Below are 24,943 nucleotides of genomic sequence, written 5' to 3'. Positions count from 1 at the left end.
GAGATAATGTACAGTTGTCCACACGTGAATTTGGAATTTTTTTCCTCGGCATGGGTATTAATTATAAAATCCAAGATGATCGATAAAGTATTCCACAGAAATATGTGGAAATGCAGTAAAACATTTGCCGACCTCTGTGACGTCTTTTCACTTCAAGTTGAGTCAACGTGCGACTTCCTTTGAAAGTAAAAGGTCGATATTCATTTGACACTATGTTCTTTCCTAAAATACTTGAGAATTCAAAGGTGTGGTGCTTACTGATTAAGCAGAGGTTAATTATTAAATTTATTTCTGATTTTGGTTAGTCTTTTTATTTTTCACCCTTGCAGGCGATAACATGGCCTCCTCACGAAGACATTGTTTGAATCAACCCGATTGCTTTTGCAATGTTTGTGGAGTATATATATTGAGAGAACAAAGAAAATGTATTTCTGATTTGGAGATAAAGGCATGCCTAATCTATTTCAAAATAAAACTAGGGGACCAATATAAGACATGGGCTCCACACATTGTCTATGAAACTTGTATTTAGCAACTTTTGGCAGTGAACAAATGTTAAACGGAAATTTCTGAAATTTGGCATGGCCATGGTCTAGAGAGAACAGAGGAATTACTTCTGTGTTAACATAAAGAGCATTAATGGACGTAATTGAAGTAAATGGATATATACTGACCTAGAATCGGCAAAACAACCTGTTTTACACTCAGATGAAATATTAGTCACATCATTCAATAGGCTACAAGAGCTCCCTGAAGATGAATCCTTTTCTTCACCTATAAACAGTAGTCATGATGACAGTGATTTCGAAGGAACCTCATCAGTGCCATAAGTTTTTAAAAAGCGTAATGTCAATGACCTTGTTAAAGTACTAAATCTTCCCCCAAAAAATCAGCAGAATTGTCGGTGATTAGATTAGCAGAGAAGAATATATTACATCCCGAATCCAAAATCACATACTATCGCAACAGTGAAAATAATTCACTGCCATTCTTCTAGGAGGAAAGTGATTTTGTTTATTGGAACAATGTTCAAGGTTTGCTGATGAAAATGGACTATTCATAGACAGTTTTAAGAAGAGCTTAAAATGTGTGCTTTTACACCATGGATTAAAATATGGATCAATCCCAATAGGTCACTCAACTAAGAGTTAAGAGCAAAACACAATAGCTCTGGTCCTACAGAAAATATCATATCACAATCAACAGTGGCCAATCTGTGTGGATCATAAGATTATGAATATTCTCATGGGACAGCAGAGTGGATACAGCAAATATCCCTTGTTTTATATGTCTCTGGGATAGTAGATTAAAAAATGAGCAATGGGTGAGAACACAGTGGCCTATGAGAGGGCACATAGTAGTCGGACAAAAGAATGTAATTCCAGAACCATTGGTTGACAGGAAAAAGATAATTGAAAGCAGGTATTTTTGATGGCCCTCAAATTAGAGTATTCACGAGAGATCCACACTTCAAAGATTCATTGAATGATGCTGAGGCATATGCATGGTCTTCTTTCACTATAGTTGTGTGGAATTGTCTTGGGAACTATAAAGCAGATAATTACACTGAACAAGTATAAATAATGCCATCTTCCTTCTGCCACCTTGGCTGTACAATGAGCATCAAGGTGCATTATCTCCAAAAGCCACTTGGATTGTTTCCCAGAAAACCTTGGTGACCAAGTGAAGAACAGGGTGAACGATTCCACTAAGATTTAAGAACTATAGGCTGGTGTCACACTACCATAGAATACAGGCGAGTGCGATGAGAGAAAACATCACCTATCACTCGGACCAGTGTTATCATATGGAGCAGCTCACAGCACTGTTTATTTTCTCAGCCGTATTCATGCTGTGATTGTACACGTATATCGTCTGAGACTCGCCAATGCATGTCTATGGGTGCGAGAAAAACTTGAATGCCACATGGACCATCCGTGTAGCCTGCAACAAAAACACAAACGTTTTCCTGAAGCATGGAAATTGCATCAGCCAAGAACAGGAAGCTTAGCAGGCATAATTTCCTGGCAACCCATAAAAAAGCCATGAACATGCCTCTACAGATACCAGCAACATGGCAAGACTTATAAATGTGGAAATGCTGATTGTTCTGGTGCAGGCTAGGCCTGAATTATGGGACAAACACAATGCCAATTATGCAGACTGCAATAGAAAGGATGCAGCTTGGAGTTGCATATGCTGCCAAATATTCCCCAATTATGAGGAAAGTATACGTGAGGTCCAGCAGGAAATTAGTAAGTAAAGTAAAAACTTCACAAAAGTAATTAATTAAAAGGGGAGAAATAACATTTAAAAGCTTTAGGCTACGTGATGTTCTTTGGAATTTCTGGCCTGTTTTTCCCTTTACACTTGACAAGTTGAATGCAACTTTACATTTGTAACCTATCTTTCAAAACACAAACAAGGTGATCATACTTAGATTAATTTATTGTGTCACTTTGCAGTGTCTGATGTCAGAAGACAGTGGTGCAGCTGCCGTGTTCAATACATCTGTGAGCACCAGTAGCAGGCCAGGAGTGGTGCCGCAGCCACTAAAAGGCGCAAATATATATAGTATGAACGTTTGAATTTCTGAGATCACCATTCTGGATCTATGCACTTGCTGGACCTTCTTCTGCACCATCAGCAGCAATCCAAACACCAGCACCACGACCTTCTGCAGGACAGGAGTTTTATTGAAAAGAGGATGAACATGGGCATAGCAGTAGTCCTACGCTACCCCTGGATACCTCACCACAGGCTGCTGCCATCCCACGCCGGGGATGGCAAAGGAGGAAGATTCCCACCACTGGTAACAGGCTCCAAGTAGACACTGGCATTTTGGATTATCTATTGCGCACTGTTAACGATGAAGTTGAGGAGGCATATGCCTGGAGTCTGGCACGATATTTGTGCACAATTCTTCATGAGGTGAGGCTGCGTGCCAGAGGTGCACTCCAAATTGTGATTGATTCATGCACAGCACCGAATAACCAAAATGTTGTTTTCAACTTCCTGGAAAGATGGCAGTTGTCCACCGACAACAACCTACACATGCCTGGAAGCCAGGATGAGCAGCCAACAGAACTCCCCAAACCACCTCCACCACGCACAACATTATATGATTGGAATATGTTTTGTTTGGGGCAAAATACACGTGAACTTAAAAAAATCCTGTTATTTCAATGTGTGTTTTATGTTTTGAACAATATATAGTTGATGTTTCTCATACATGAACATCATACAGTTTACTCACTAACAGAATTTTAATTAAATTACAACAACAAAGGCTACTATAACATTGACACAGCATAGTCTTGCCATGGAATATGTCCCTCTGGTGATACAAAATAATCTGTTAACATGTCCTGCATTTAAAGGCCAGAGGGCTGACGACATAGATTATTAAAACGTGTTGTAGCCATGCCATTATATCCATTGACTTCATCATTTGGATCATTTCATGGACAGTCATGGATCCGCGTGAAGTTGTGAAGGAAGACAGGACTTTAATGACAAGATTTACATTTGCTTCACTTAGTTATATTGCTGACATCAGGACCCTCCATTTTACAAATAGGATTCCAAAGGTGCACTCCACCAATCGTCAGGCGCGGGATAGCTGATAATTAAAAATTTGGCGCAGGTGGTCCAGGGCTCTCCGTGGATATGGCTTCATGACATTGCGGTTCAATTGAAATACCTCATCAGCAACCATAACATAAGGAACCGCTTCCAAACTTGAACCCGGTAAGAGACGTGGGGGTGGAATGTCCAAATTATTAGTTCAAAGCCGCTGACCCATTATAGAAGAATTGAAGACTTTAGAGTCTCCAGTCCTGCCATAGGCTCCAATATTGACAATTATGAACCTTTATATGCTGTCGACCAGGGCCAACATCACTACAGAAAAAAATTGTTTATAATTGTAATATTGGGACCCTGAGTTTGGCGGCTTACGAACACAGATGTGCTTCCCATCCAGGGATCCTATACAGTTGGGGAACTGGCATGTTTTCTAACATCCACGGGCTATCCGCAGCCAGTCTTCTTTTTGGGGTCAGACATTACAGAATTATGAAGGTGGTTCCATATTTCTGTACATGTTGAAAGTACAATGCCTGAGATGGTGGATTTCCCTATAGGAAACAACAGAGGAAGTGCCATATAGGAGAGACCGGTGGATAGAAATCTAAAATTAATAAGAAACAAACAGAAATTGAGAAATTCACATCTCCACGCATAATAGTAACAGTGTATGCCATCATAAAAGTAACCTACATAGCAAACTAAGCCCTGACTCAACAAGAGGCAACACTATTACATGTTAAGGAACAGATCTTTCTGAGAAACATCTGAGTGAAAATGACAAAATGTGATGAAGCAAATAAAGTTAAGATGCTGGAAACATACAGACAATAATTTGAATAAAAGGAAGGCTGGAGCAGGTTTGAAAATGCAAAAGACATTTAAGAACCCACAAATATAGGATGAATACATACTGTAATGTAAGTAAAAGCCGCTCATCTGGCAAAATACATTTGAGCATCTTTGTGGCCTTGAAGGTTATGCCAGGTCACACAGCCTCCAAAAGAAGGTCAAATGTATCCGACAGTACTGATAGAACTTGTCAGGATGGCTCTGTAGAGAACCATACAGTCGGTGGAAATGTTCTTTAGTCAGCTGTCACCTCAAAAGCGGATGTACCCACATTCGTCTCTGCCTCCTCAGATACACAATCACTGGGCAATGCTCACCAAAACGTTGAGACAAGACCAAATGGAAAAGAACCCAGAAACAATTTTAAATGCTTTTTTGGAATGACAGACATCACAGTGATGTACTCCAGATCACGGAATACTGTATGGGTTAGATTTAACCCAACAACATTTTTGAATGCTTTTTTGGAGTGCTAGAATTACATTACTGTGAAATTTACAGCAAGCCTTCTGCAGGATTTTGCTAAGTAAACGATGGACACTGTCAGGTTGGTGTTTTACTGATTAAAATAATACTTGGGGTGAAGAATTCCATCTTGTGATCCTTGTGTCATCAATGTTAGAAGTTTTCAGCAATGATATGCCTGTACTCCTGGGCGGGACTGTAGTCAGAGTCTTATCTTCCTGTTCTAAGCTAAGGAAACCAAGCAAAGACCTGCCCACAAGCCCACCTCGAAGCACAAACATGTTCATTATCATAGATACAGACTGTGCCTCGGGGCGGCCTGTGGGCCGGTCTTTCCTTTGTTTCTCTGGCTTAGAGCAGGAAGATAAGATTCTGCCTAAAGTCCCACCTTAGAGGACGTGTGTATCATTAACTGAAAACTTCTAATACTGATTACACAAGAACCACAAGACGGATTTCTTCACCCCAGGTATAATTTTAATCAGTATAACAGCAGCAATCTGTCAATGTCTGTAATTTACTTAGCAAAATTCTGCAGACAGGTTCGCTTTATTTTTACGCTTTTTTGAGTGTTATTTATCACAAAAATGTACTCGAGACCATGAAATACTGTATGGAAGAGAAATTTAACCCAGAAAACAACTCTTTTTTTTGAGTGTTATATATCACAAAAATGTACCCCCAGACAATGGAATACTGTATGGTTGAAAAATTTAACCCCTTAGTGACCACCAATATTTATTTTAACTGACCTCACATATCAGATATTAGCATCCCAGACACCTTGCTGAACGAGCCTTGATTGGTAGTGTTGAGCATTCCGATACTGCAAGTATCGGGTATCGGCCGATATTTGCTGTATCGGAATTCTGATACCGAGTTCCGATATTTTTGTGATATCAAAAATCGGAATCGGAAGTTCCCAGACATCTTCGGCATGTGTGGTGCTTATGGTTCCCAGGGTCTGGAGGAGAGGAAACTCTCCTTCAGGCCCTGGGATCCATATTAATGTAAAAAATAAAGAATAAAAATAAAAAATATGGATATACTCAAACCTCCGACGAACCCTGGCTGTCACCGCTGCAAGCGTCCGCCTTCGTTCCTGAGAATGCAGAGAGTGAAGGACCTTCGATCATGTTGCGGTCACGTGAGCGGTCAGGTGACCGCTCACCTGACCGGTCACCTGACCGCGACGTCATCGAAGGTCCTTCACTCACAGCATTCTTAAGGCCGGAGGCAGACGCTTGCAGCGGTGACAGCCAGGGTCCTTCGGAGGGGTGAGTATATCCATATTTTGTATTTTTATTATTTATTTTTTACATTAATATGGATCCCAGGGCCTGAAAGAGAGTTTCCTCTCCTCCAGACCCTGGGAACCATCCAGGATACATTCCGATATTTGTGTCCCACTGACTTGCATTGGTATCGGGTATCGGTATCGGCGAGATCCGATATTTTGCCGATACCGGCTGATAACATCCGATACCGATACTTTCAAATATCGGAAGGTATCGCTCAACACTATTGATTGGTGTTGCTACCAACGTTTTAGCCACTTATATGATGCTGTCAATAGGGACTACAGCGTTTAAATGGTTAACAGATTCTGAGGGCTCCCTCTTTAACCCCATCGGCACCCTGAGATCATAATTATGTTGTCCTGATGTTTGCCATGGCAAGTCATGGCCAAATAATGGCCTTAGAGTCTGCCGTTATAGCAACCTGTTCAGAAGTTACTGACATTTAGGTGGAAAAAACTGAATTTTTCCTTCCTGTCATGTCAATTTGTATTAATTACTGAAAAGCACCCAAATGATTAATAAACTACTTGACAGCATTCTAAAATATGTTGAACGGTGCTGTTTTTAAAATGGTATACCTTTTGGGGATTTTACGACATATAGGTATGCCAACGTCACTTCAAATTGAATAGGTCCCGAAAAAGTAAGTTTTGTAAATTTCCTTGAAGACATAAAAAATACTGCTACAGTTTTAAACCTTTTAGCATCCTAACAAAATAATATGATATTTTAAAAATGGTGCTGATATAAATCGGACATGAGGGAAATGTTATTTAATGACTATTTTATGTGGTATGACTGTCTGGATTAAATGCATAATCATTCAAAGTTTGAAAAGTGCTCATTTTTGGAATTTTATGACAAATTTCTGATATTTGTATAAATAAATGCAGAAAATATCAATGTAAATTTACTATTAACACAAAGTACAATATGTCATGAAAAAACTTTCTCAAAATCAATAAGATCTGTTGAAGTGTTCTAGAGTTATTACCACATAAAGTGACTGTCATGCCCTCAGCCACTGGCCCGGTCTCTCATGGACAGGGAGACTTGCGCCAAACATGCAGCTCCACTGGTTCTGCTCACCATGTCCATGGCTCCAGATGATCGGCGGCTCCTTTCCCTGCTAGGAACCTGCATCCCTTTGGCAGGTCTCCTGGAAATGCTCTCAGGAGATGCGCCCCACTTCCTGCACATACTTAAAGCAGCATGGCACCTGTTCTCTACTAGGGCTGTCTGTGCTGTGGTGCTCTGTGCATAAAAGGCATCCTCCCCTTAAGGGAGGTGTCTGGGCAACATGTTCATTCTGTAGGATGGTTGCCTCCTGCTCAGGCCATACTTTGCTGTGATCTGTGATTGGAAGACTATTGCTTTGCATTATAATAATACCTCTGTCTCCACAGAATCCTCTGCTGGCAGTTTCCTATCCTGATTTCCTCTGTGATCTCTCCAGATACCACTAGTGGCTGGATCAGTCTTTCCGGGATTACACGGAACTTCTGGGATTCTTTTCATCGACAGAGCCAGTATTCTACTGTCCTTTCTATCAGGTCTGTACAGGTTGTCTCTCTGGTCTAGGATTTGCGGCATTTAGGCCTCCTGGTGTTGTGACTGGGGAATCCCTGTACAGGGAGATACATTGCATGGTGCTCCACTATGTGGTACAGTGTCATGATCCAGAGGGTCCTCACCTCAGGCACCTTTGTCCTTTTGTTAAACGTCCATTAATAAATATTTTTGGTTTTTTGAAGTTCATTCTCCTGGCGCTTGAGTATCGGGTATACAGCTACCATTAGAGAAAATACGATAAATCCAGCAGGAAATTCAAGTAAAAATTCTTGTTTATTTCTTCATATTAAAATATAGATAATGGTAAACCACTCAAAAAGTATTACACAGCAACCCGCATAAAGAATTCATGGAGTGGTAGCATTATTCCTACGTGTTTCGACTTGATGTCTTAATCAAGTCATGATTAAGACATCAAGTCGAAACACATCGGAATAATGCTACCACACCATGAACTTTTTATGCGTGTTGCTGTGTAATACTTTCTGAGTGGTTTACCCATTATCTATATTTTAATATGAAGAAATAAACAAGAATTTGTACTTGAATTTCCTGCTGGATTTATTGTATTTTCTCCTGTGGACTGTGTGCTCCTACCTCTGTGCAGGAACGGATGAGAGGTGGCTGATTTCCAGGTTAGCTAACTACTAGTCAGTTAGCTGACTAGTGTTTTTACAGCTACCACTGCACCATCAGTGGTCTAGTGAGTCCATTAGACATCATCACACCCTGTGGGTGTAACAGTGATACTGGTCAGATTTGAAACATTTGACCTGGTCACTAAGGGGTTAACTCTTCAAAACAAGTCTAAAAAATGTACCCCGCACCATGGAACACTGTATGGAAATTTAACCCACAAAGAAATTTTACTTTTTTTTGAGTGTTGTGTATCACAAAAATGTACCCTATCAAAGGAATACTGTATGAGTGAAAAATTTAACCCAACACATTTATTAAAAGCCTTCTTTAGAGTGTTATTTATTACAAAAATGTACCCCTGACCACGGAATACCGTATGGGTGAGTAATTGAACACAGAAACATTTTTGAACTTTTTTGTAGTGTGGATATCAAAGAAATGTACCCCATACCAAGGAATACTGTATGGATTAGAAATGTAACCCAGAAACATTTATTAAACCTCTTTCAGAGTGATAGATGTCAAAGTAATGTACCCCACACCTCAGAATACTTTATGGCTGAGAAATTTAACCCAGCAAAAAAAGTTTCGCTTTTTTTGAGTGTTATATATCACTAAAATGTACCCCAGACCTCAGAATATTGAATGGCTGAGAAATTTAACCCAGCAAAATTTTTGAACGCTTTTTTGCAGTGATAAATATCACATTAATGTACCCCAGATCACAGAATACTGTATAGATGAGTAATTTAACCCAGAAAAAAATGTAAACACTTTTATAAAGTGTTAGATATCACAGAAATGTACCCCATGTCACAAAATTCTTTATGGATGAGTAATTGACCCCAAAAAAATGTGAAACACTTTTTTTGCAGTGTTAGAGGTCAAATAAATGTACCCCATACCACTGAGTACTGTATGGATGAAAAATTTAACCCAACAACATTTTTAATTCCTTTTTTTTAAAGTATTAAATATAACAAAAATGTACGAAAGATCACGGAATATTCTATGGGTGAGTAATTTAATCCAGAAACAAAATGTAAACATTTTTTTGGAGTGTTATTGAACACCAAAATGTACCACAATGCATGTAATACTCGTTGGATCACACAATACTTTCATTTTTTGTCACACAACAAAATGCCGCTATATATTTTGCAAGGAGTGTATAGCCCTAATTCCTGTCTACAGACTGTATTCTTCCACTGATCCTGCTCCTGCAACTCTCTCTTCCTCCGTAGGCTATATGCAGAGTACATGTGATACAAACAGTAAAGAAATGATTAGCCCTTGGAATGGCTGTTAGTATGATGGTTCAGCTTCAGCATCAGTATCACCACTACAGGCCTCTGATTTGTTATGCTGTGCACACACACACATGGAGAAGCACTCTGTCTCCAACACAAGCTGTCACAGAGCTGTGCAATTGCGTCAGTGTGCCGAGCCGGGCAGCGCTTGTTCTTTATAACCACTGATGATTAGGGTTGAGCGACTTTTGTTTTTATAGGATCGGGTCGGATTTCACGAAACCCGACTTTTTCAAAAGTCCGGTCGAGTGAAATCGGCCGATCCTATAGAAAAGTCGGGGTCGGGGTCGGCCGAAACACGAAACCCAATGCAGTGCATTGGGTTTCTAATGGTTCCCAGGGTCTGAAGGAGCGGAAACTCTCCTTCAGGCCCTGCGATCCATATTAATGTGTAAAATAAAGAATAAAAATAAAAAATATTGCTATACTCACCCTCGGACGCGCCCTGGTTGTAACCGGGAGCCTTCCTTCCTAAGAATCAGCGCTTGTAGGATCTTTCGATGACGTCGCAGCTTGTGATTGGTCGCGTGAGCGGTCACATGGGCGTCACGCGACTAATCAGAAGCCGTGACGTCATCGAAAGGTCCTTCAAAGCACTGATTCTTAGGAAGGAAGGCTGCGGGTTACAACCAGGGCATGTCCGAGGGTGAGTATATACCTATTAGGAATATACTCACCCTCGGACGTGCCCTGGTTGTAATCCGCAGCCTTCCTTCTTAAGAATCAGCGCTTGAAGGACCTTTCGATGACGTCTCGGCTTCTGATTGGTCGCGTGAGCGGTCACATGGGCGTCACGCGACCAATCAGAAGCCGTGACGTCATCGAAAGGTCCTTCAAGCGCTGATTCTTAGGAAGGAAGGCTCCCGCTTACAACCAGGGCGCGTCCGAGGGTGAGTATAGCAATATTTTTTATTTTTATTCTTTATTTTACACTTAAATCTGAATTCCGATACCAATTCCCGATATCTTAAACATATCGGGAATCGGTATCGGAATTCCGATTCCAGATTCAGAAGATCGCCGACTTCATGGCCAACCCCACACAGGGGTCGGGTCGGGTTTCATGAAACCCGACTTTGCCAAAAGTCAGCGACTTCTGAAAATGGCCGACCCGTTTCGCTCAACCCTACTGATGATGTCACACAGCCAGCTAATCACAATAATGCCACAACCAAGATGGCTACAGTGACATGCAAGCAATCCCTGCATTCTTATTTACTGTGTAACAGGTGAAAAACATGCAGGGAGGGGATTCAAGTTTTACATCTAGCACCACCCAATGCTTGCCCAGTAACGAGTAGATCCAAGCACCCAGATACTCTAGTGCTATCCGAGTAGCACTTAGTACTTTCGCTCATTCCTAGTTATATGTCCTTGCTATCAGAAATCCCAAAATGTTATTTTTTTTCTTTATGTCTGAACAAACAAGTCAGTCCAACGAAGCAGAAAAGTCTATAACTGAATGTGCTGTCCGTGTTTTCCATCTCATTAGAACGCTGTTGGACAAAGGAACGCTATAAAAAATGTCATGCTGAATCTCCCTTCCGCACTCTGCTAACACTATATCCATGTGTACTAATTAGAGTGTAGTCTATTGAAAATCTTACCATGAAAGTGGCAGTTCAATCAAGTTGGGATTCATACAGTGTAATAACTCACTGAAAAGGAAAAAAGAAATATGGTCAATGAAAAGCAAATTCTATTGAACTCCTTGGAGCAAAGCGATAAAAAAAGAGAAAATTCTTCTCAAAGACAAATTTGAATAGAAATGTCAAATGAAGATAATGTCAGTAGGCAAGAACAGGGTCGTGAAGAAGAATCGTGAGAAGACAAGAGATCGGACCCAGGCAGTAAGAATTAATAATAAGAGAATGATGGTGATAAGTGGGGTGTAGAAAGTTTACGAGAACAGGAAGCAAGGGTAACCTCAATATAAGAAGATCAGGAACAACCTGAAACTTCTTGTTATCTGTAAAATGTGTGAATTAAGCAATATAGACATGGATAATTAGTTCCCAGCAAAGCTACTGGCCTTTAAGGGAAAGTATGCAGAACAGATATACAGTGTCTTGAAAACATATTCATATTTTAAAAAAAATTCCCTTTACGCTCAAAGACTTAAACATATTTAATTGGGATTTTATGTGATATACCAACACTAAGTAGCAAGTAATGGTAAAGGAAATGATGCAGGATTTTCTAAATATTTTAAAAATATAAATCTGAAAATTGGGAAGTGCATTTGTATTCAGTAGGATCACATTTTGCTGCAATTACTGCTGCAAGTCTTTTGGACATATAGAGGGCTGACATTTTTGCCCATTCTTCTTTACAAAACTTGCTCTAGCTCAGTGAGATTGGATGCAGAGTGTCTGTGAAAAGCAATTGTCGAGTCTCAATGGGATTTCAGTCTGGACAGTGACTGTGCCATTCACACACAACTATGCTTTGCTTTAAACTATTCCATTATACGGTAGCTTTGGCAGTATGTTTAGGGTCATAGTCCTGCTGGAAGGTGAACCTACGCCCCACTCTTATGTCTTTTGCAGCCTCTAACAGGTTTTTTTCAAGGATTTCCGTGTATTTAGCTCAATCCATCACCCTACCAAGTCTGACCGTTTCCCTGCCCCTGCTGAAGAAAAGCATAATTCTGCCACCACCACCATGTTTGACGTAGGGATGGTGTTTCATAGGCAATTTGACATTTTAGTTTTCTGCCACACATAGCGTTTTTCATTTAGTCCACAAAATTTTACTTTGGTCTCATCTGAGCAGAGCATTTGCTTTCACTTACTACCTGAAGTAAGTGAAAGAAGATGCTCTGCTCAGATGAGACCAAAGTAAAACTTATTGGACTAAATGCAAAATGCTATGTGATCTAGGTCAGGCATGGTCTTCTGACAGATAATCTGGTCTAAATTAACAGTGGTGTTCCCAAATAAAATCTGGTTTAGGTAAGAGGTAGTCTTCTGACAGGTAATCTTGGTTTTTTCACAGGTAATCTGGGACAATTTGTGATTCATAATCTGATCTAGGTCAGAGATGGCCTTCTGACAAATATTCTGTCCTACATTAGTGATTATCTGACGGATAATTTTGCCTAGTTCAGTGGTGCTCTTCTGGCAGATAAACTTGTCTAAATTAGGGGGCATGGTAGGGGGAGTGATCCAGATAGAATCTGTTCTAGGTCAGGGAGGTCTCTAGATAAATAATCTGGTCTAGGTCAGAGGTGGTCTTCTGTCAAATAATCTGGTTAAGGTGAGGGGTGGTCTTGTGATTGATATTGTGATTTAGGTCGGGGGTGGTCTTTTGTCAGATAATCCAGTCTAGGTCAGGAATAGTCTTCTGACAGATAATCTGGCCTAAATTAGGCCGGCGTCACACTAGAGAGTTTTACAGACGTATGAGAGGCGCAAAAACTATGCATTGCACACGGACCAATGATTCTCTATGGGGCAGATTCTATCTGGTGTATATGACGCATCTGTATTTTACGACCGTACAAAATCGCAGCATGCTGCGTTTGTCAGTGTATTGCGCAAAAAATACGCCAATGAAAGTCTATGGGGGCGATAAGAATATGGATTACACACGGACCATGCGTGTGACTTGCGTGTTCTATAGAAAAGCCAGCAATCTTACAGATGTGCCTTTTCTGGGGTGGCCGGGGGCAGATTTTTTAGCCAGGGGGTCCTATAACCATGGTCCCTCTCCAGGCTATTAATATCTGCCCTCAGTCACTGGCTTTCCTACTCTGGTGGAGAAAATTACGCGGGAGCCCACGCCAGTTTTTTCCGCAATTTAACCCTTTATTTTAACAGCTAGAACCCCCAAATTTTGCACACACACTCTACTAACATTAGTAGTGAGGAATATGCAAAAAAAAAAAAAGGGATATGAAATGGTTTACTGTATGTAAAACATGTCTCATATCCTGTCGGGTTGGGGAAGGAGATAGCAAAAGCCAGCAATTGAATTACCGGCTTTTCTGCTATGTAGCGCTGTATGAAATATAAATGTATACCGTATATACTGGAGTATAAACCGACCCGAGTATAAGCCGACACCCCTAATTTTGCCACAAAAAACTGGGAAAACTTATTGACTCGAGTATAAGCCTAGGGTGGAAATGCAGCATTTACCGGTGAATTTCAAAAATAAAAATAGATCATTATTGCCCCATAGCTGTGCCATATAGTGCTCTGCACCGTTCATATTTCCCCATAGCTGTGCCATATAGTGCTCTGCACCGTTCATATTTCCCCATAGCTCTGCCATATAGTGCTCTGCACCGTTCATATTTCCCCATAGCTCTGCCATATAGTGCTCTGCACCGTTCATATTTCCCCATAGCTCTGCCATATAGTGCTCTGCACCGTTCATATTGCCCCATATCTGCCCCATATAGTGGTCTGCACCGTTCATATTGCCCCATATCTGCCCCATATAGTGCTCTGCACCGTTCATATTGCCCCATCTGCCCCATATAGTGCTCTGCACCGTTCATATTGCCCCATATCTGCCCCATATAGTGCTCTGCACCGTTCACATTGCCCCATATCTGCCCCATATAGTGCTCTGCACTGTTCATATTGCCCCATATCTGCCCCATATAGTGCTCTGCACTGTTCATATTGCCCCATATCTGCCCCATATAGTGCTCTGCACTGTTCATATTGCCCCATATCTGCCCCATATAGTGCTCTGCACTGTTCATATTGCCCCATATCTGCCCCATATAGTGCTCTGCACTGTTCATATTGCTCCATATCTGCCCCATATAGTGCTCTGCACCGTTCATACTGCCCCATAGATGCTCGGTATAAATCTGTGCCGCCGCTGCTGCTGCTGCAATAAAAAAAAAAAGCCATACTCACCTTTCTTGATTGCAGCTCCCAGCGTCCGGTCCCGGCGTCTCCCCGCTCTGACTGATCAGGCAGAGGGCGCCGCACACACTATATGCGTCATTGCGCCCTCTGACCTGCACAGTCAGAGCGCAGATAGACGCCGGGAAGATGGAGCGGCGCCGGGAAGATGGAGCGGCACCGGGAAGATGGAGCGGCGCCCGGAGGCTGGAACGCGGACAGGTGAATATTACATACTTACCTGGTTCTGGCGTCCAGCTCCCCCTGCCGTCCCACGGTCTTCTGTGCCGCAGCCTCTTCCTCTATCAGCGGTCACCGGCACCGCTGATTAGAGAAATGAATACGCGGCTCCACTCCTATGGGAGGTGGAGCCGCTTATTCATTTCTCTAATGAGCGGTCCCACGTGACCGCTGAAGAGGGGAAGAAGCTGCAGCACAGAAGACCGTGGGAGGGCAGGGGGAGCGCCAGGATCGCTGGGACTAGGTAAGTATACCTCAGCGCCCTCTCCCCCTCACCCGCCGACCCCACCGCTACCGTGACTCGAGTATAAGCCGAGAGGGGCACTTTCAGCCCAAAAATTTGGGCTGAAAATCTCGGCTTATACTTGAGTATATACGGTATGTATATATATATATATATGTGTGTGTCTCACTGATATATATATATATACATATATATATATATATGTACTGTATATATGTTTTAACGAATATTTGAGCCCATGGATCCATTCTATGTCCATTTTGCAAGCCTGCGAAAAAATATTGCAGTATGGATGCCATACGGATTACATACGGAGGTTTACATGTGCAAAATACGCAGCCACACCCTGCCTACGGATGACATATGGATCACTGTTTTGGGATCATTTCTGTGTATTATGCATCTAAAATATGGACCGTATTTCCCTACGCTGAGTGTGACGCCGGCCTTAGAAGTGTTCTTCCAAAAGATAATCTGGTCTATGTCAGTGGAGTTCTTCTGACAGATAACCTGTTCTAGGTCAAGGGAGTCTTCTGGCAGGAATTCTGATGTAGGTTAGGGTTGATCTACTGATAATCTCTTCTAGGTCAGAGATGGTCTCCTAACAAATAAAGATTGCTATTAGCACAACTACCAGCGTGGAACAACTCTATATACATGGCAGCATGGTCAGCTAAATGTCCACCTCCTAACCACTTTCCAAACTACATGTTGGAGTGTCTCTTCTATCTGAAGACATAGTCAGCTTTGCATATTATGGACATTTACTGGTGTTGTATCACACACAACCCAATCAGTTGAGCACCATCCTCACCACCCATTTTACCTGCATCCTACAATACTACCTTATGTATTATAGTCTCATTCTTCTTTTTCAAGTGTGGTTTTCTGACAGAGATGGTGTGCTAAACAATTTTCAAAGTTTTTTTTGTGTATCTGCATAGCATACACAAATAATAATAGCTTTAGAGCCAATTGTGTAAATGAGCCGAAACATGGCAGATCTTTATTTTAACAGATGCTTTGGTAACATTGTTATGGATCTTACTAAAATTTACGTTTTACAAGTTTTCATCCTTCCTAACAGAATGTACAGATTTCCTATTTTCACAATGGCCGCTTCTGGAGGATAATGTGATAAGACTTGTCTGCCAGCCTCCCCCAATTGAAAGTCAGCTTTTCAATATGCAGTGTTTTTCTATTAGAGGAACTGATGGACACGTCTCATCACATGCTCCTTTAACTGCACCATTATAAGAAGAAAGATGGAGGAGAATCTGTAACTTATGTTTTAGAGAGTACCATAATATCATGTTCTCTACACATTTGTTAGAATAAAGTGGACAATCCCTTTAAGGGTCATTGATGTGTACCTCAATACGATCTTCTGTGTTTGAGGTTCGAAGACATACAGAGAAGTATTGCTTCTAGAAAAGCCTAAACATGGCCATACACATCCACCTGTCCCCCCGCTATTCCCCGGCCTCTCCCCTCTTTCAATCCCTTCACTGGCTCCCCATTGCTCAGAGACTCCAGTACAAAACTCTAACCATGACGTACAAAGCCATCCACAATCTGTCTCCTCCATACATCTGTGACCTCGTCTCCTGGTACTTACCTTCACGCAACCTCCGATCCTCACAAGATCTCCTTGTCTACTCCCCTCTTATCTCCTCTTCCCACAATCGTATACAAGATTTCTCTCGCGTATCACCCCTACTCTGGAACTCTCTACCCCAACATATCAGACTCTCACCTACCATTGAAATCTTCAAAAAGAACCTGAAGACCTACCTCTTCTGACAAGCCTACAACCTGCAGTAACTACCGATCGACCAAACCGCTGCATGACCAGCTCTATCCTCACCTACTGTATTCTCACCCATCCCTTGTATATTGTGAGCCTTCGCGGGCAGGGTCCTCACTCCTCCTGTACCAGTTATGACTTGTATTGTTTAAGATTATTGTACTTGTTTTTATTATGTATACCCCTCCTCACATGTAAAGCGCCATGGAATAAATGGCGCTATAACAATAAATAATAATAATAATAATACACATGTGGTGGTTGAATCAAAGTCTCACCCAACTCCCGCATACACAAGAACATATGCCCCTCTCCACCATCACCTGGTGCGGATGAGATGTTGAAGTCTCTCTTTCGATGCACAGTGTAATGCATTATTCTTATAAAATGCTTCAGAGAAATGAAATAAAATCAGTGTTAGAAACAAACACAGTTCAATTGTGATGCCGAGACATCTGGGCAGGAGAGACTCAGAATCCTTATTTGACATCTGAATGTTAATCCCAAAGCTTTTGTACACGTTGTAAAGCGACACGATATTTCGTATAATAACATGGCGAGATTATGTATATGTCAATCAAAGCACTGCTGAAATTCCATGACAACCCAACCTGGAACTTCATATATCACATTCAGCATCATTTTATTATAAGGCGGCTGTTTTATGTTTTCTCTACTTCTGTTGCACGCGATCATGTAGTGGTGAGTAGAGTTGAGCGACCTTGACCTTTTTAGAGTCGAGCCGGGTTTCGCGAAACCCGACTATCTCAAAAGTCGGGTCGAGTGAAATCGGCCGATTTTGACGTAAAGTCGGGATCGACCGAAACACGAAACCCAATGCAAGTCAATGGGGCAGCATAGTCGGCACTGAGTGGGGGCCAGGAAAACACCTAGAGTGCCCATTTTAATGTCAAAACCATCCATTCTTCTTAATGAAGCTTGTCAAGCGTAATTTACCTTATAATAATTGGAAGGCATTTGAAATTGGGGGTCATTTGGCTAAAGTTGTGGTGGGTAGGGCTGGTTCAAGTAATTAGTGGGCCCAGGAAATCTGGACCACGTCACGGCAGTGGAGCAGGGAGAGGTAAGTATTTCAACTTTGCAAGTGCTGTGAACCTGAGCAAGCAGGGGGGGCCCACTCGTTGGCATTCGCACTGGCACAGGGCCCCTCAAAGTACAGCGGTGTGTTTGCACGGCGGGGGCGCCTCCCACCGGCAGCAACACTTTTGCATACTATGAGAGGCCCTGTGCCAGTGACGTCGCCAACTAGTATTCCTCCCCCCACCTGATGAAGGAACCTGCACTTTCATCTGCACCTTCCTCTTTGTCCCCGTGTAAGGTGGTATGGTATGCGGGAAGAGCAACCTGACTTTCAGCAGGGTCACAATGTTGTTTTGTAGCGTGCACGGGGAATGTTGCGTTATGGGTCAATGTACCAGCAGACTCATCTATCACTGGCTGGGCAATGGGCAGGATGAGGAGGAAACACAGATATAGGCCCAAAGAATAAAGTTGGCTAAATGCAGTTCAAAATTGGTAACACAGGAATAACCAGGGGGCATTGCAGTGGAGGACAACTGGAATGAGAGGCTGACACAGAGAGTAGGCCCAAATCAGTAAGTAGTCGAAATGCAGTTCAAAATTGGCAACCGTAGTAAACAGGCGGCACAGCTTTGTTCAGTGGAGGAGAACAGCAAGGAGTGGCAGACACCGATAGTAGGCCCCAACCCAACTAGTAGGCCAAATGCAGTCTAACATTAACAACTACTTAACGAGCGCCTGAAAACGGAATTTCAGGACAGGAAACCAGGAGAACAGCAAGGAGCGGCAGACACTGTTAGTAGGCCCCAAACCAACTAGTACGCCAAATGCAGTTGTTCCATTTAACAACAATTTAACGAGAGCCTGAAGATAGAAGCTCAGGAAAGGCAACCTGGAGAACACCTTGGAGTGGAACACACCATCTCTTTCCACCCCATACCCATTTTGTAGGCCTAATGCAGTGTAGTTTTCTACAACTACTAAACGAGAGTCGGAAGACCGAAGCAATGGCAAGGAAACCTGGGGAACACCTTGGAGTGTAACACACCATCTCTCTCCACCCGATACCCATTTTGTAGGCCTAATGCAGTGTAGTTTTCTACAACTACTAAACGAGAGTCGGAAGATCGAAGCAATGGCGAGGAAACCTGGAGAACACCTTGGAGTGTAACACACCATCTCTCTCCACCCCATAGCCAATTTGGAGGCCTAATGCAGTGTAGTTTACAACAACTACTAAACGAGAGCATTAAGATCGAAGCTCTGGAAAGGCAACCTGGAGAACACCTTGGAGTGTAACACACCATCTCTTTCCACCCGATACCCATTTTGTAGGCCTAATGCAGTGTAGTTTTCTACAACTACTGAACGAGAGTCGGAAGACCGAAGCAATGGCAAGGAAACCTGGGGAACACCTTGGAGTGTAACACACCATCTCTCTCCACCCGATACCCATTTTGTTGGCCTAATGCAGTGTAGTTTTCTACAACTACTAAACGAGAGTCGGAAGACCGAAGCAATGGCAAGGAAACCTGGGGAACACCTTGGAGTGTAACACACCATCTCTCTCCACCCGATACCCATTTTGTAGGCCTAATGCAGTGTAGTTTTCTACAACTACTAAACGAGAGTCGGAAGACCGAAGCAATGGCAAGGAAACCTGGGGAACACCTTGGAGTGTAACACACCATCTCTCTCCACCCGATACCCATTTTGTAGGCCTAATGCAGTGTAGTTTTGTACAACTACTAAACGAGAGTCGGAAGACCGAAGCAATGGCAAGGAAACCTGGGGAACACCTTGGAGTGTAACACACCATCTCTCTCCACCCGATACCCATTTTGTAGGCCTAATGCAGTGTAGTTTTGTACAACTACTAAACGAGAGTCGGAAGACCGAAGCAATGGCAAGGAAACCTGGGGAACACCTTGGAGTGTAACACACCATCTCTCTCCACCCGATACCCATTTTGTAGGCCTAATGCAGTGTAGTTTTCTACAACTACTAAACGAGAGTCGGAAGACCGAAGCAATGGCAAGGAAACCTGGGGAACACCTTGGAGTGTAACACACCATCTCTCTCCACCCCATACCCAATTTGTAGGCCTAATGCAGCCTACTTTCCGACAACTACTAAACGAGAGCATGAAGATCGAAGCTCAGGAAAGGCAACCTGGGGAACACCTTGGAGTGTAACACACCCTCTCTCTACACCACGGAAGGGCTGATTCTTAGGAAGGAAGGCTGTCGGAAAGAAGCAGGGCGCGTCCGAGGGTGATTATATTCTTATTAGGTATATACTCACCCTCGGACGCGCCCTGCTTCTTTATTTGTAATGAATGTTTATTTGCAATGTGGTTTTGACTTACTCTATTTTTTTGGTAAATAATGATTTTATTATTTTCATTGTTTTGCATCTTCTTGGCAATAATATAAAGAAGACGCGACAGGACAACACTCGGTGGATGCCATATCTGTGTTTTAAATTGAAAAAAACTTTCAGTTAACTACTTGCAGGAGAAAGTTATTGTAGCTGGTGGCCATTTTTAGTACTGTACCAGATTATTGTTGTATGTGTTTGTTTTTAATGTTAAAATGTCTGCATTTGATATCTCTCCAGTATTTTCTTTTTTATAAGCAAAATACTTATTTTTATATTTTCTGATGTTGGTTCAAGGGGTACACGGGCAGCAGTAGACAGGTCAGTGGAGGCCTAGTGGAAGGAGGGACCGCAGACAGGCTTCGAAGGCCTAACATAATAAATTGGGCTGGCTGTAGGCAATTTAAAATTTGTTCCAGGGGAACACGGGCAGCAGTGGCCTGGTCTGTGTAGTAGTAGTGGAAAGAACGGGCCGCAGACAGGCTTCGAAGGCCTAACATAACAAAAATTGGGATGTAGGCAATTTACAATTGGTTCCAGGGGAACACGGACAGCAGTAGACAGGTCAGTGGAGGCCTAGTGGAAGGAGGGACCGCAGACAGGCTTCGAAGGCCTAACATAATAAATTGGGCTTGCTGTCGGCAATTTTAAATTGGTTCCAGGGGAACACGGGCGGCAGTAGCCAGGTCAGTGTAGTAGTAGTGGAAAGAACGGGCCGCAGACAGGCTTTGAAGGCCTAACATAACAAAAATTGGGCTGTAGGCAATTTAAAATTGGTTCCAGGGGAACACGGGCAGCAGTAGACAGGTCAGTGGAGGCCTAGTGGAAGGAGGGACCGCATACAGGCTTCGAAGCCCTAACATAATAAATTGGGCTGGCTGTAGGCAAATTAAAATTAGTTCCAGGGGAACACGGGCAGCAGTAGACAGGTCAGTGGAGGCCTAGTGGAAGGAGGGACCGCAGACAGGCTTCGAAGGCCTAACATAATAAATTGGGCTGGCTGTAGGCAATTTAAAATTGGTTCCAGGGGAACACGGGCAGCAGTGGCCTGGTCAGTGTAGTAGTAGTGGAAAGAACGGGCCGCAGACAGGCTTCGAAGGCCTAACATAACAAAAATTGGGCTGTAGGCAATTTAAAATTGGTTCCAGGGGAACACGGGCAGCAGTAGACAGGTCAGTGGAGGCCTAGTGGAAGGAGTGACCGCAGACAGGCTTCGAAGGCCTAACATAAGAAAAATGTCAATACAATGGTATTGACAGTGCCAGGCATTGAAGGATGTCAGCGCATAGACTAAACATTGGTGGAGCTGTGAGAGAAAATATTGCAAGTGGTAGAGCACTGTTTGAGCTGGGGGGGGGACTGTCTTGTGGCCGGCGGTACAGGCCCAGGGCCCCTCATATTACAACGGTGTGTCTGACGTTGGGTGCGCACCACCACCGCCAGACACTTTATTGTACTATGAGGGACCTAGTTGCAGTGCCGTCGACCAAAAGCGGGCACACCCACCTCCTCAGACAAACAGTACTCTCACGGGTGCTGGCGCCAAGTGGCGATACCACGGCCCCGTGTGGGGACTTTGGCCATTTAGGGAGGTGTTAACATGTCGGATGCTGGACAATCAGGTGCTGCAAATTACGAGATTTGAAAAGTCGTTCAGAATAGTCCACAGGCAAGACCTTTAAATAGGAAAGCTAGGTGTCAGCCGGGCAAGGTGGGGCAAAAGATTTCGAAATCCAGTTGTGGTTCATTTTAATGAAGGTTAGATCATCTACATTTTGGGTAGCCAGACGAGTCCTTTTTTCTGTTAGTATTGAACCTGCAGCACTGAATACTCTTTCTGATAGGACACTAGCTGCCGGGCAAGCAAGCTCCTGCAATGCATATTCTGCCAATTCTGGCCAGGTGTCTAATTTTGATGCCCAGTAATCAAATGGGAATGACGGTTGAGGGAGAACGTCGATAAGGGATGAAAAATAGTTAGTAACCATACTGGATAAATGTTGTCTCCTGTCACTTTGAATTGATGCTGCAGTACCTGTCCTGTCTGCGGTCATAGCAAAATCACTCCACAACCTGGTCAGAAAACCCCTCTGGCCAACGCCACTTCTGATTTCTGCCCCTCTAACACCTCTGGTCTGCTGGCCCCTGCAGCTCGTGTTAGAACGATCACGGGCGCTGTGTGCAGGGAATGCCAGAAGCAAACGGTCAACAAGAGTTGATTGTTTGGTTGCTAATATTAGTTCCAAGTTCTCATGTGGCATTATATTTTGCAATTTGCCTTTATAGCGAGGATCAAGGAGGCAGGCCAACCAGTAATCGTCATCGTTCATCATTTTAGTAATGCGTGTGTCCCTTTTGAGGATACGTAAGGCATAATCCTCCATGTGGCCCAAAGTTCCAGTTCTCAAATCTGTGGTTGTGCTTGGTTGAGGGGCAGTTTCAGGCAAATCCACGTCACTTGTGTCCCTCCAAAAACCAGAACCCGGCCTTGCCGCGCCAACAATTTCCACTGGCCCCGGAAAAGCTTCCTCATTAAAAATATAATCATCCCCATCATCCTCCTCGTCCTCCTCCTCCTGTTCGCCCGCTACCTCGTCCTGTACACTGCCCTGGCCAGACAATGGCTGACTGTCATCAAGGCTTTCCTCTTCCTCAGCTGCAGACGCCTGATCCTTTATGTGCGTCAAACTTTGCATCAGCAGACGCATTAGGGGGATGCTCATGCTTATTATGGCGTTGTCTGCACTAACCAGCCGTGTGCATTCCTCAAAACACTGAAGGACTTGACACATGTCTTGAATCTTCGACCACTGCACACCTGACAACTCCATGTCTGCCATCCTACTGCCTGCCCGTGTATGTGTATCCTCCCACAAAAACATAACAGCCCGCCTCTGTTCACACAGTCTCTGAAGCATGTGCAGTGTTGAGTTCCACCTTGTTGCAACGTCTATGATTAGGCGATGCTGGGGAAGGTTCAAAGAACGCTGATAGGTCTGCATACGGCTGGAGTGTACGGGCGAACGGCGGATATGTGAGCAAAGTCCACGCACTTTGAGGAGCAGGTCGGATAACCCCGGATAACTTTTCAGGAAGCACTGCACCACCAGGTTTAAGGTGTGAGCCAGGCAAGGAATGTGTTTCAGTTGGGAAAGGGAGATGGCAGCCATGAAATTCCTTCCGTTATCACTCACTAGCTTGCCTGCCTCAAGATCTACAGTGCCCAGCCACGACTGCTTTTCTTTCTGCAAGAACTCGGACAGAACTTCAGCGGTGTGTCTGTTGTCGCCCAAACACTTCATAGCCAATACAGCCTGCTGACGTTTGCCAGTAGCTGCCCCATAATGGGAGACCTGGTGTGCAACAGTGGCAGCTGCGGATGGAGTGGTTGTGCGACTGCGGTCTGTGGACGAGGTCTCGCTTCTGCAGGAGGACGAGGAGGAGGAGGAGGGGGTGAGAACGGCTACAGCCAACTGTTTCCTAGACCGTGGGCTAGGCAGAACTGTCCCAAACTTGCTGTTCCCTGTGGACCCTGCATCCACCACATTTGCCCAGTGTGCCGTGATGGACACGTAACGTCCCTGGCCATGCCTACTGGTCCATGCATCTGTTGTCAGGTGCACCTTTGTGCTCACAGATTGCCTGAGTGCATGGACGATGCGCTCTTTAACATGCTGGTGGAGGGCTGGGATGGCTTTTCTGGAAAAAAAGTGTTGACTGGGTAGCTCGTAGCGTGGTACAGCGTAGTCCATCAGGGCTTTGAAAGCTTCGCTTTCAACTAACCGGTAGGGCATCATCTCTAACGAGATTAGTCTAGCTATGTGGGCGTTCAAACCCTGTGTACGCGGATGCGAGGCTAAGTACTTCCTTTTTCTAACCATAGTCTCATGTAGGGTGAGCTGGACTGGAGAGCTGGAGATCGTGGAACTAGCGGGGGTGCCGGTGGACATGGCAGACTGAGAGACGGTGGGAGATGGTATTGTTGCCGCCGGTGCCCTAGATGCAGTGTTTCCTACTACGAAACTGGTGATTCCCTGACCCTGACTGCTTTGGCCTGGCAAAGAAACCTGCACAGATACTGCAGGTGGTGCAGAAAATGGTGGCCCTACACTGCCGGAAGGGATGTTGCGTTGATGACTAGCTTCATTGGCCGAGGGTGCTACAACCTTAAGGGACGTTTGGTAGTTAGTCCAAGCTTGCAAATGCATGGTGGTTAAATGTCTATGCATGCAACTTGTATTGAGACTTTTCAGATTCTGCCCTCTGCTTAAGGTAGTTGAACATTTTTGACAGATGACTTTGCGCTGATCAATTGGATGTTGTTTAAAAAAATGCCAGACTGCACTCTTTCTAGCATCGGATACCTTTTCAGGCATTGCAGACTGAGCTTTAACCGGATGGCCACGCTGTCCTCCAACAGGTTTTGACTTTGCCACGCGTTTTGGGCAAGATACGGGCCCGGCAGATGGAACGTGTTGCGATGTTGATGCCTGCTGCGGCCCCTCCTCCTCCGCTTCAGAACTGCTGCCGCCTGCACCCTGTTCCCCCAATGGCTGCCAATCGGGGTCAAGAACTGGGTCATCTATTACCTCTTCTTGTAGCTCGTGTGCAACTTCGTCTGTGTCACCGTGTCGGTCGGT

General features: G+C 43.7%; 1 long non-coding RNA gene across 2 annotated transcripts in view; it reads right to left on the bottom strand.

Moving 5' to 3' along the window:
- LOC138641504 (uncharacterized) overlaps positions 1 to 24,943 on the bottom strand; it is a 340,425-nt gene that overhangs the window by 71,768 nt on the left and 243,714 nt on the right. For both annotated transcript variants that reach the window (XR_011313886.1, XR_011313885.1), the window contains exon 3: positions 11,335 to 11,385. This is a non-coding gene — a long non-coding RNA (uncharacterized lncRNA). The remainder of the gene's footprint in view (positions 1 to 11,334; positions 11,386 to 24,943) is intronic.

The sequence above is a fragment of the Ranitomeya imitator genome, chromosome 6 (genome assembly GCF_032444005.1).
Source record: "Ranitomeya imitator isolate aRanImi1 chromosome 6, aRanImi1.pri, whole genome shotgun sequence".
Classification (NCBI taxonomy): domain Eukaryota; kingdom Metazoa; phylum Chordata; class Amphibia; order Anura; family Dendrobatidae; genus Ranitomeya; species Ranitomeya imitator.
The sequence above is the reverse complement of the archived record's forward strand: the minus strand, read 5'-3'. Positions and strand labels throughout refer to the sequence as shown.